Raw genomic sequence first — 12,971 nt, forward strand, 5'->3', positions numbered from 1 at the left:
AGCCACAGCTCCGCAGGCGCACCGCCGGGCGGGTGCCCTGCAACAGGCACCCTGACGTCGTCGGTCCCGGCCTCCCTAGCAGGAGCCGCCCAGCTTCTCCATCACGGTGGTCCACGTTAAATTTTTCCCCTTTGAAAAAGCAAAAGCTGTGGTTTTCTAACCCTCCCTTGCCCTACTGCAGAGAAACGGTTTCACAGAAGTAATAGGAGAAAAGGGTGGAAGGGGTTGAGAAACCACCTCCCTTACTCCTAGGCGTGCTCGGCTCAGCGGGCCCCTCTTGGAGTACTTTATTTTCCGGTTCACGGTAGCAACCAAATTTATCCTTCGGGTCACAAATTCAGTTATATTAGGAGAGTGCAGTTCAGTGCAATCAGCCCAGTCAGGAGAGAAAGCCCTCAACATGTGGCCTATAATTGTCTATCTGCAGGAAATCCTTTTGGCTCACGTTCCCGTCAGGCTGGGTAACGCAGCCGCAAAGCAAATCCAGCAGAAAGCACATTGCTCCATCCGCAGCACCAGCGCCTGACAGCGCAAAGGGACTGAGAGAAAACAGCCGCAGAGCAGCCGGATCTCGCACCAGGAGGGAAATAAGCTGACGGGAGCCCCAAGCCCCCCCCCCCCGGGAGCAGCGGTGCTGGGCTCCGCCGCGGACGCGGGTCTCAGTGCGCCCGCCGGCACGGCTCGTCCCGGCCGCTGCTGCAAAAGGAGCCCGGCTGGGTGTTTCCCCCTCTGGAGTGCCGCATTCCTGCAGGCGGGAGACCGGCGCCGCATCCCGAGTGGCAGCACTGCCGGCGACGGCCGCGGTGACTCAGCCCCACTTGCCGCTCAGCCATTTCCACCCCACCCGCCCCAAAAGCCTGTTTCTCCAGAAAGGGAATAAATAAGGGCGTTTCGGCTCTCGCAGCTACGGAGACGAGTTTCTCCATGCGAGATTTCCTCCCTTGGCGCATCTGAACTTTTCACATCTGAACTTACCGGCACGAACGCTCCTTGCCAGAGGGAAAGTGCCGCTTCCATCCGCGCAAGCGCGTGGGAGGAAACCGCCCCGCGGGCAGCGCCGAAAACGGCCGGTTCCGCGGCACTGATTTGGGCAACGCAAGGAGGCCATCCCTCCGGGCATCGCCCCTAAGCCGACCTTCACGGGGAAGGGCGAGCTGCAAGGCAGGCGGAGCGCCGCGAGACGGGGAGCGCTCGGCTCGGCTCTAAGGACCCCGCGGGAGCAGGCCTGCTGCGAGCGGAGCGTCCCCGGAGCAGCCAGCGTCGCCCAAGGGGCCGCCGGCCAGGCCGGGCTGCGGCGCGGTGCCTCACCGCGTACCGCAACAAGCCGCAGCGGCTTTGCTTTGTTCTAGCACTGGGGAGGAATTATTTATGCACAAGTAATAATAAAAGATTGCAGGGCTGCTCACAAAGTGTGTTCCCCCCCTCCCATTTAATTTCCCAGCAGTGGGAGGTTTTTTCTTTTTTTCTTAAGCCATGTGAGACTCAGGCAATGGAGCACAATTTCACCATAGACTAATGATATTTTCAGAAGTAACAAAATTAAGCATCTTGGAGAGCAAACCAAAGAAATGCCTTAAACTGTGTAGTCTTGTCTATTGTCTATCTTACGCAGCTTTTGCATATCTTGTCTTGTACAAGAAAAATAGAATACCACCGTTCGGCAAATAACAATACTTCAAACAAGTTAAATCTACTAGGTAAGCATTACCTTTGCTTTCCACTTTGCTATAGTTTAATAAAAATCTTACTAAGGGCGTACAGCACACTTTCAGGTAGGCCAGATGCAAAGACTGCTTGCCAGTCCTTTCAAGGTACAGGGCTGGAAATGATCAACCCTTCTGCACACAACGCTGTGAGAGCAGGACTGAGGGAAGACGAGGGGCCCTTTCGCTTACGAACCCTGCAAAATTCAGCCGAAGCCACCGAGGGAAATGCATGCAATGAAGCATTACTCATTGAATGCTACAAGAGAGGCAGAACGGGAATCTTGTTCAAGTTGTGAACAGAAATAATGAGCCTGATTTCATCCCAAAATACCCTCCTGCAATAGCCTCGCAGGTGCTTACCCTTGATTTCAGCTGTAGAAGGAGAAAAAAAAGCCCTTTACAAACAGCCATATCAAAGGTAAGTGCATTAACCTTTCATTAAGGAGAACAGTACAAATGTCTTTGGACTACAAATACTATCAGTCACAGCTGGATGTCAAACATGGGAATGCTTTTAGACCAAATTGGCTTAGGCAAAAGTTCCATCTCCAGCAAGATCAATAAAGCTCAGGAAAAAAAATGACTGTAGTCAGGCAGCAGATGCAACAGGTACCCAAGAAAAAAAGACAGCTGAACTTACTGCAAGTCACATGTTTCAGAAATTGCATAATGAGCTAAAAAAGCCGTTTCGAGAGTATCGGTTCTGAAAAGCATCCGTGCTTGCCTAGCAGAAAGTACCCACACGGGAGCACGGAGTGACGGTATCGACAACGCGACATCAGCTGCTTGCTGCCAGAAGCTTCTGCATTCCCACTCTTGGGCAGAAACGGGAAGTATTTCACATCTTGCAGGGTTACTCCCCCCCCAGCTTATTCCCCTTTTCTGGCTCACTGCACGAGCTCCTGAGCAGCAGCACTGGGGAAAGCAGGCGGCACGGCGCCTCTCGGCAGCCACCGGCCGCCAGGCGAGCTCGGTGCCGAGCCGCAGCACCCCTCCGCGGGGCACCTCACCCGCACAGGACCCCCCGGCTGCGGGGGGGGGCTTCCCACGGGGGACCTCTCCTACATGAGATGTACAGTCACGGACTCTGGCTACAGGATTTGCATTGCACCAGCATCGGAATTTTGTAATCCACTGCAGCAGAAATAAGGCCTGTGAAAGCTGGAAATCCAGTTCATTTAACTCAAATAATACTTGCATTTTGCCTGCATGAACAGTGTACTGAAACCACACAAGATATCCGTGCATTTGCAAGTGCAGGAGCTCCCCGAGGAGCTCTCCCTAAATCAGCTTTGCTCAAACCCCTCAGGAAAGGGGAGCCGCTTGTGCCTGAAGGGCAGAGGGACACTCCCCAGTCAACGTATAATCTGAGGTTTTACCTAAGCTTTCATTTTTGACAGCGGAAGGAGGAATGGAAAAGCACCACGCAGGACTGCTTGCTTTTCACCAGCTAACGCCATCGGTGGAGCACGGGCTGGCTTGTCCCCCGCCCTGCCTGGCTACATCGCCTGCACGTGCTTTGCTCGCTGCTTAACTGCGCCGTAAGTCAATTTATGGGCTGCCTCGTGCCAGCTGCCGGCCTCCAGCTCCCCTGCAGCGCAGGAGCCGCAGCTCCCTGCCGGCTCGGCCCCAGAGAGCCCACGAGCCCGCCGCTGCCCTGCAGGAGCCACGCGGGCGCCCAAGGACGCATCCCCTTGGAAAGGGAAAGGGTCGCGGCTTCCCTAGGCTGCCGGGTAGCCACGGCACGAGGCCCAGTGCAAGCTTGCACACACACAGCTCAGCTCGCAGACCCCACCACGATTCACACGCGAATGTTTACACTGCAAAAAAGAAAAAAAATAAATAAAATAACAACCCTTATTTGCAGGGCTGTATTTCATGTTTGTTTTATACACACTCTGGCATTGACAAAAAAAACCAAGGGGAAGTTGTGCCCAAACGAAAAGAGGAATTGTTGCATAACTAAGTCTTGAATCTTGAAAGCCCACAGCTAAACCTGACGCACGCCCACCTCTGCCCCGCAGCCTATTTTCTCAGCTGTCGGTATTCATACCACGGCGGAGCAGGAGCAGGCGGGGTGCTGCAGCCCCGCACCCTTGGCACTGCTAAGCCTTTCTAATTTAGTCATTGCGAATTGTCTCAGCGTCTTTGGTTCTCCCTTACCACTTCTGAAAGGTTAAACCAAGCTCGAAAAGGGCTTGCCACTTACTGGGGCATTAACAGATCTCATGAAGTCACTGGCAGGCTTGATTCCCCCCCCCCCCTTTTTTTTTTAAGGCATCGGCTCGAACCACAGACGCACCCCGAGGCAGCGGTCCAAGAGCGATACCTCCCTGCCCAACAGCGTGCGCGCTGCTGCAGCCCAGCTGCTCGCTTCAGCGACGGCAAGAGTTTCCTACGCGCAGGAAAACACCGAGGAGACGCTGCTAGGGGACCGGCGCGGCGCGGAGCAGCACGCCGCGAGACACGTTCGCTGCCTCGGAGCGCCTGGCAAAGGCAGGTTTCGGCTGCAGCCCGCGGCACGCAGCGCTGCGCTCTGCAATTTGACTCCTGCGGGGCTGCCGGGGCAGCCGAGGACAAGCGCCGCCCCGCCGTGGGACCAGGAATGCTGGCTGCATCGCCGCCGCCACCGCGGCCCACACCGGGCATCCGGCTCGGCAACCCACCGGCCAGCCCAGCCCGCCTCCCCTTCCACGCGGGACGCGCAATTCGGGGTTACCGGCACGCAGACTGAACCACGCCGCTTCTGCAACTGCTCCTCACCGAGCTGCTCCTTGGAGAGGTGGCAAAGAGGAAAGATGGGATGGAGAGCACTTGGGTATACAGCCTTTTTTTGGGCACAAGTAGCATTGAGGATGTCAGAGACAATTTGCTGGAATCTACATCTAAGAGTATTGCAAATTACTTTCAGGCTGAACGTCTGATCCGGGCGAGGAGCAGTGCCTTTCAGATCTCTGGAGACACGGTATCTTATTTGGCAGCCCATTCAAAATGAGACAAAACTCCATGTATTAAACAGCAGAACCTGGCCCACTACACAGCATTACAAGATAGAATAAAATAAAGGAGCACTAAACGTTTTGAAAGCTAATGTCTTGCTACTGCTGCAGATTTACATACAGGACAGTCCAGCAAAGATCTGCTATGCATATTGACTTTTTTTTCCCCCCTTTTGACCAGCAACAGAGCCACCTTTAACAAAAGTTTTAACAAGGCCTTTACAGAGGATTACATGCGGCGCGCGAGCAGCAACGCTTGCCCACGGGGCTGGGCTGGCCTCTGAAACCCGAGCCTTCCCACGGAGCTGCGCTGCTATCTAACCTTCATTAAAGCAACCGATTTCTAACGCGGCATACGACCTGATCCCAGAAACCACCGGCTTGTCTAAATGCACTAAGGACCCGGAGACCCGAGCTCCACTCGGTGCGTGCATCCAGAGGTGTCAACGGGAGCGTCACAGCTCCGGCGCCGCCTGCGGGAGCCCACGCTCGGGTGGGTCCAGGCGGTGCCCATCACACCGGCCGCGTTTGCTGCGAAGGAGGAGGCAGAAGCGCAGGAGGCATGTCCCCCCGCGCGCTGCTGGACGGGAAGAGCCAAAAGCTTCGGGGGCTCCCGAGCTTCAACGTGGCACTTGAACCTCTCCGCACACAGGTATCGCAGACTAACACGACAGAGGTCTAAAATCCAGGGGACTTGTCTGCCACCATCCTAACTGCATGCCCAAAGAAGGAAAAAAAACCAAAACATGGCTGCACATGTAATTTTTTATTTGTTTTTAAACTAAAGTCTATTTCCAGATACCAATATTCTACCTTCCACTTGAAGGAAACAGGATAAATTTAACATCCTGAGGCATTTCTTTTAATCATGAGCTCATGCATCTGCATACTTTTTTGGTTAGCGCGTTCACAGTTTGACTGGTTCAAGCACTGGAAGAGAAGAGAGAAGATGGGAACCGCAGTTACTTAACTTTTTGGATTGCACTCAAGACTCCTCCCCATTTTTACAGGGCAAAAACATTCCTCAAATTCACCATCTCTCAAGGCTTTCCCTACCCCACTGAACAGCACAGATGGCATGTCCGGAAAGCCAGCGCTCATCCACCACTGAACTGGTGGCTTGAGAAAAAAAAAAAAAAACCACAGACCTTCGCAAAAAGGACGGGGCAAGAGGGCCAGGAGGAACAACCCCGCAGGCCAGGCACGGCCGCCCACTGTGCTAGAGGGCATCAGTGGTGCGAACCAAGCTGCCGCGGTACCTGCAGGAGGGATGAGACAAGCTGCAGTCACCGAGGTTGAGCCACGCGAGATTGTTGCCCAACTGATCCTCCTGAGGCTCATCTTCTGCAAATCTGAGCAAGAGACAACAGCCCGACCAGGAAAAAGAAAAAAAAAAGAAAAAGAAAAAAAGAAAAAGAAAAAGAAAAGCAAACAAAAAACCACACACGCACAACCAAGATACTCATCTTCCTTCCCCCGGGCCTCCCAAGACTGCTAACAAAGCTAGCAATGATTTCCGAGGCTCTGCCGAGAGGTCCTCGAAGCACGGGGGGGCACTGCTCGTCCTTCCACTCACGCCAAGCAGCTACTTCTGGTCCTGCGGCAGTTCCCCGGACGAGGGCTGCGGTCTGACGAGGAGGGAGCCCTCTAAGCCGCTTTGTTCCACGTTTATTTAGTCAATGCTCTGAAGTCCGCTTTAATTCAACCTGCGGTTGAAGTAACACCAGCAGACCCACACCCACCACCCAACGATTTCTCACGCACGCGCCGGCTGCGGGTCACCTTGACCCCAGCACTCTCACCGCTCCGGGGCGAGCCCTGCCGCGTGGGAGGAAAAGCACTGCAGGAAAAACAACCAGCTCTGACGATTTTAAGTCCTACGCAAACCAGCGAGCAGTGAAACAACAGCACAGCACCTCCCCGAGCTGCAACAGGAGCTCGGGAACAGGCAGCACGCGCATCACTGAAGCGCTGCACCAGAGCGGCCAAAAGCCCTGGCAATTAACCACTGGGAAAGTATCAGTTTCCAGCCAGTAAAGGGTGATTACAATTCATGTAATAGCTCTATGCACGAGTCTTGGGGTCAAGTTTGTTGCAAAAAAGCAAAATAATTACCACCCAAATCAAATGTTTATTAATTCAGCCAAGCAGTAGTAAACAAACTGGTAGGCAAATAATACAAAATAATTCCGCAAACTGCACAGCAATGGTTACAAAGGCGGCAGCTGCGCTTCACTGCATTAGTAGCAAATGGTGCAAAGGATCACAGGGAGAGCAAAACTATAGTAGTGAGCATATTATTGTTGCCAAAAGTGGCTTATAATCACCAGCAACACGAACAGCAGTGTCCCGATTGCTGATTTCTAGTCATAGTCTCACTGGCAGTGTCCCTAAAGGCAAGATGCAGCCTGAGCAGAACATGCCTCAAAATCTTGTCCTTCATAAAATGCTCATACGCTCAATGGTTATTAACAGAAATGCAAGTGAGTGAAGCTTCTGAGTATCGGTTATTAATCGCCAGCTGCAGCAAAGTAGCTACACCCCAGCACCTCCCAGGCTCACTGTGATCAGCCCTTCCAGAAGTCTGATGGTTTTAGGTTCCTCAGAAGTTAGAGAATCCTGCAAATCTCTGAGCAAACAAGGGAAAATAAAAACTATAAACACTGAATCTCAATATCCATTGAGAATTAAAGTAAAAAACAAAAAAAACACTATCTACTTACAAGAGATAAGGAACCAGAGAGAGGGACAGAGGTTACAAGAGACGAGAAGCACTGCTTTCCCAGCTCTTGTGTAATAGTATTAATCATTTCTAGAGCTTGAAGCCCAAATCTCTGAATTTAAGTACACTGGCTGGGAAGAGAACAAGCAGGTAAAGTCCACAAAAAAACCTTGTGTTTCTTTCAGTAAGCTACAGCACTAGCAAAACCTGCTAGGCAAAACCAGCCCATCACTCCCAACACTAGATCTCAGTAAGCACACAGATATTTCCGAGATGATGTACAACGAGAAGCAGATTTCAATCTGAACTTACATGTAAGATACTTTATAAGATCATCTCAGGACAGCACACAGGAAGAGCTGTAATCTGCTCCCTACCTTAATGCCTGCTTCCCAGGAGCAGAACTAGGCAGGAGAACCTTGTCAAACACCTCCCCATGGAAGGCCACCAAAGCAAAACCCCAATTACTAAGAACAGTGCAGGACACAAACTCAGTGGCTCATTTAGTTCTCAGCGCCCACTTCCCAAACATACTTAAAGATAGGAAACTCCCTTGAAAAAATCCCCTGAGAAAACATTTCCAGGGAAAAGCAGATGGCTTAACAGTGTACTCAGTCACCCCATTTCTAAGTTTCTTGGAAGACCAGAAAATACACTGTCCTAGACAACCAGACTAAATAGCTTAATGACTTCCTTATCTCCATAACCCTTTAGCCACCAACACGTTGAGAATTCCCCAGGAATTTCCAGGCTCTCTCTTCTCCCTTGGGGCTTGTTTGCTCTGGTCTTGGCTGTCTAAGAGGGAATTGAACAACTAGAATTCCCAGCCTCTCCCTCCCACTTGGCCATCCTTGTGTTTTCTAAGCAGAGATAACAGCGGATTAAAATTCCTCTACTCCACGTGGAGTCCTACAACAGAGGAATTAAAAGCCAAAGGCAGTTTTTTCTAAGTTATGTGCATCTTCAGATAAGAGATCCAAATGTGGGCAACATGGAGACAAGATCCGTACACTGTGAGCTAACTTGCATTGCTAAATCTGTGGTCACTGGGGTAACAACTTGCTTCAGTGTGAAGGTTTTTCCTGGCTGAGACTCTAGTAGTGTTCTCAACCAGTCAGTTTGGCTTTTTCTTAAGCTAACATTTTTAAAAATCTCCCAGATAGAGAGGTTATAAATGGCTACACATAGAAGGTAGCAGTTTTAATCAGAAAGGAAGTACATAAACCAAGGGCAACAGGAGGATATTAAAGACAAGTCTTTTAACAGATGGGCTCTCGGCTTCTAAAGTTTATTGTTAAGAGCAAATTAACATGCTATCAGTTGTGATTCAGTCAAAAGCTCAGCTCAAAGCCTTGTCTGTACAACCCAGCAAGTCGTTATTCTTCACAGAACACCAGCCGAAGACAAAAATGGTTTGAAGTTAAGAATAAAATACAGTCCCTAGACACATCTAATTCACAACCGAAAAGTTTCAGCACACAATAGATTTAACTGGTAGCACTAGTTTATTAATAATGTTTGACCAGCCCTTTCCCATCCCTCTTTACAGTGATTTCTAACCTCTCCAAACTTCAACTGTACGAGCAAACATTTCCATGCAGCTGCTTGTCCAAGGCTGTTTTTTGGTTTGATTTTTATTTATTTTTAGCCAAATGGTAGAGCTATTTCTGGGAAGAAGGCTACGGTTAGGAGACTGCTTCGCAATTTTAAATAGAAATGGTTATGAGAATTTAAGAAACTCCTGCTCCCCCATTTTCAGGGAGTGCGCTTTGCTAAGGGACTTTAGTTCTGAGAAAGAGCCTTTTGCTGCTCACCCACACGGGCTACGTTACAGCTGGCAGCCACGGCAGCCTCCCCGGGAGAGCCGCTCCTCCCAGGACAGGCTGCGCCGGAACGGTGGCAGCGAGCCCCTCTCGCGGGACTTCTGCGAGCCCATCGGCAGCACGCCTAGCATCGGAGCGGAGGGGAAGGGCAGAAGTGTCCCAAGAACAGGGCCAAGGAGAGGGGTCAGGAGAAGGGGAGAGGGTGTCACAACTTGACCATAGCATCTGCTATCAGAAAAGCTGCAAAACCCTGAAAACCAGAGGGGAAACAGAAGAAAGAAAAGAAAAAGAGGGGGAAAAAAGAATATCAAGCCCTTGAATTCCAAAATAACCGTCACCCACTTGCTTGTGCGAAGTGGGTTTGCACTCGGCAGAGCAGTGGGAAGGTGTGCAGGAAAAGCAGTGGGCGACTGCAGTTGGAGAAGGGAAGGGCTGCTGATTGAGAGCTGCTGAAAGCAGCTCCGGGACCTCTGAACCATCTCCTACATAAACCAGCCTTGGAGGCAGTCCCATAGCTCTTGTTCCTCATTTCTAGGTTCCCAGTTTGGGGCTCTGCAAGCTGTCATCTCTGAAGTGACACATGGTCTGCACTGTGGCTAGTATCAGGGGAACTTGCCCTGAACACATGAAGTGCCCTACAGCATTAAGTAGGCTTTAAAAAAATAAATTCCAGCAACAAAACCTTTATTCATGAACAATTAAGGTCATTTTGTGAAAGTCCAGACTTTTTAAAGTGTGGAATTTATTCAAATAAAACCACTCAGTGTCACAGAGACAATCTGTGGCCATTGTAAGTTGACAGGCCCAGGCCTGATCTTTGCTGCTTTCAGCTTTCTGTCACACTAATGAAAGCAAAATGCTTCTTGTAGGAGCTGGCAATCATGTATAAGGCACTTTAGCATGTAGCCTCACTCTCAAGGTGTTAGCATGGTTAGATTAAAAAAAAAAGTGATTCTCAAGAATTCCTCCCCCTGTCTATGCTCTTATTTCCTATTAGGATAGAAACCACACTCGCACACTGCAATGTTTAGTTCACAACACTTAAAGAAAACCTGCAGATGTGGTCTGTGTCCCAAAATAGAGTTTTATTACACATTTGCTGCAAAGGCTGAGGATGAGAGAGTAAATTGGCACCTTCTCCGCTGCAGACACCTCCCGCAACACCTCCTGCGGGACCATTCGCACATGTTTGCATCCCACAGAGCGGCTCGCTGTTTACGCTTCCAGCGTGCCTGGCTGCTGCGGGTACGCGCAGCGCTCAGACGTCAGCGCCCAGCACCGAGGGGCAGCACCCATGCATGGCAGCACCCATGCAGAGCCACCACTGCCTGCTGCTCAGCCAGGACACGCTGCCAGCCACCCCACGGGACCCACCGCTGCAGGGGGACCGCTTTCGTTTCCTGCCATTTGAGGACATCTCTGCAGAGGACCATGCTCCTGCAGAGCATTAGGTAGGAGCTGGCCCTGCAACAGCCAGGATGAGGGCTCAGCAGCCACGGTATGTCCCTTACCCGGCTCAGAGCCCTGCCGCTTCCCAGCTGCCTCGAGCAGGATCTACGCAGCTTGCCAACCGCTGGCACACACCTCTTAAGTCAACACACACCTTCTCCAAGGCCTTTTTTCACTTGGCTTCTCTGACCTCTGGGGAGGAACACCAGGTTCACCATGGCTGAGGTGACCCAGCACCGTGCCACAACCCCCAGCGACTGCTGGCCAAGGGAAGGCACGTGGGACCCTCAAGTTCTGTGTTTTTGGGGCAGGGCAGCAGGAACCTCCCTCCTCTGGATTATCATCCTGCCTCTGTGTGCTCCCCAGGTGTGTCAGATTTTGGGGTGTTTGGAGTAAAGTGACCTTCAAGAACAGAAGTTAGCTAGAACCACTGCAGAGCTACCATCTTGCCTAAATCAAGCCCTGCACCTCGCGCTGGGCATCGCTTCTGCATACACGATTCCCCACCTGCAGGGACAGGACACATTACCCCGCTGTTTCTGGATGGGTTGGGATTTAGCAAGCACATTGGTGAAGCTTTCAAGCACTTTAACGAGGGAAAGCCCTTCACTGCTGCACTGGGAACGCCAGCAGCACGCAATAAGTAAAGCACCCCCCGAAGGGAACGCAAGGCCAGCGGCAAAGCTCTGCTCCACGAGGTCTGGGCAGGGGCCTCCGGGCAAGAGCCCCACACCAGACTGCACCCGCAGGGGAGCTGAACTAACAGGTGGCAGGTGACGTGAAAGCCTGCCTCCTGAACATCTGCCTCCTGCAACCTGATTTTGTGGCAGTTTGCATGCCATTTTTTAATTAAATAAAACAAGCCCCAGCTGGAAAGCCTCCCCATTAAAGCAGCACTAAGCACGCGAACTGCAATAACAGCATTAGCCTGTAACAAAGGAAGCGCCTTGTCTGTGAGGCTGCACAAAACCAGGCCAGTTCGCTTTGGTTGCCTTCCTCCTCCTATAAGGGAGGAAGGCAGTCAAGCCTGAGGCACTGCCCCACCAACACCTAAACGACAGGTTGCTTTTCCTGACCTGGCAAGAAAAAAAACAAATCCAGAGGGGAGCACAGGGGAGAGGAGGGTGGTTCAACGCAGGGAGCCCATCCAGCTGCAGCACCCATAACCAGCGTGGGTGTTACACCCCCTCCCAGCACCCACCCCCTCCCCAGACAAGCCACCACGCAGGTGCAGCTCCTGGCAGGGCAGCAAGCCAAGAGGTCTCACCAGCATCTAATCAGCACACAAAGCTGAGACTCGCTTCTGATCTGGTTTCCTGGCTGAGGAATTGGGGGGGGTGGGGAGACAAGAGAGAAACCCAAGGAGAAGGCAATCAAGATGACAACATCATTATCAACCCAGAGAAAGATAAAGGTACTGAGTCATGACACAGATTTGGCCAAGGGAAGAGAGATACAATCCAGTCTAAGAGGTATCACCCCTTCCCCCTGCCGCTTGAAGTAATTGTTCTTGAGACCATGCTCAGGACTAGCCAAGCTCATGACTACTCCAGCAATCCTCGCTAAGGGGACTGCTACAAACAACGAGCGATTTACAAAGGTACAGGCTGCAAAAAGGATCAGGCCCAAAGGTATTTAACTAAAACAGACTAATGCAACTAAAATCCTACTGTTACACACTGCACAAGCACCTGAAACTGAGAATTTTGCTCTTAGAGCACTGTTTCATTATTTTCTTACCAGAATGTCAATTTTGGATTTTAAACAAGAAAACAGGAGTACCAGAGCAAGCCGCCGACATAGATGCTGAGGAAGGAGGCTCTCACGCAACGAAGGGCGGTGGGCAAGGAGGCAGCACCCTTGGCGGGGGCCGGCCACGTACCTGGCAGGGCTCGCGTGCAGGGCTGCGGCACGGCTCGGCTCCGCCGCGGCAGCCGGCCGCGCGCCCCCCTCCAGGCCGGGCTGAGGGCACTGCCTCGCTCGAGGCGCAGGGTTCAGCTGCCCTGGTCCTCACCGCAGGGGCGCGTTACACCCCAAGACACTTCCCTGCCTCGACTCCCTTCAGATGCAGGACGCTGGCTCCGCTGTGCTTCACCCACCGGGGCTACAGGAAACCTCCCCCTGCGGCACGGGAGCAGCCAAGGAAACTTTGGTGGGGAAGGAGAGCTTTCTGGGGCGCTTCTTGCCAGCTCTGCTCGCACTCCAATGCGGCTGATGGCTTCAGGGGGGCTTTTTCAGACTGCACAAGAGACACAGCTTTAAACAAAAACAA

General features: G+C 51.9%; 1 protein-coding gene across 4 annotated transcripts in view; it reads right to left on the reverse strand.

The window, feature by feature from the left end:
• Positions 1-12,971, reverse strand: part of ATP11C (ATPase phospholipid transporting 11C) — a 77,888-nt gene that overhangs the window by 60,897 nt on the left and 4,020 nt on the right. The window lies entirely within an intron of this gene.

Source organism: Apteryx mantelli, chromosome 13 (assembly GCF_036417845.1).
Source record: "Apteryx mantelli isolate bAptMan1 chromosome 13, bAptMan1.hap1, whole genome shotgun sequence".
NCBI classification, from domain to species: domain Eukaryota; kingdom Metazoa; phylum Chordata; class Aves; order Apterygiformes; family Apterygidae; genus Apteryx; species Apteryx mantelli.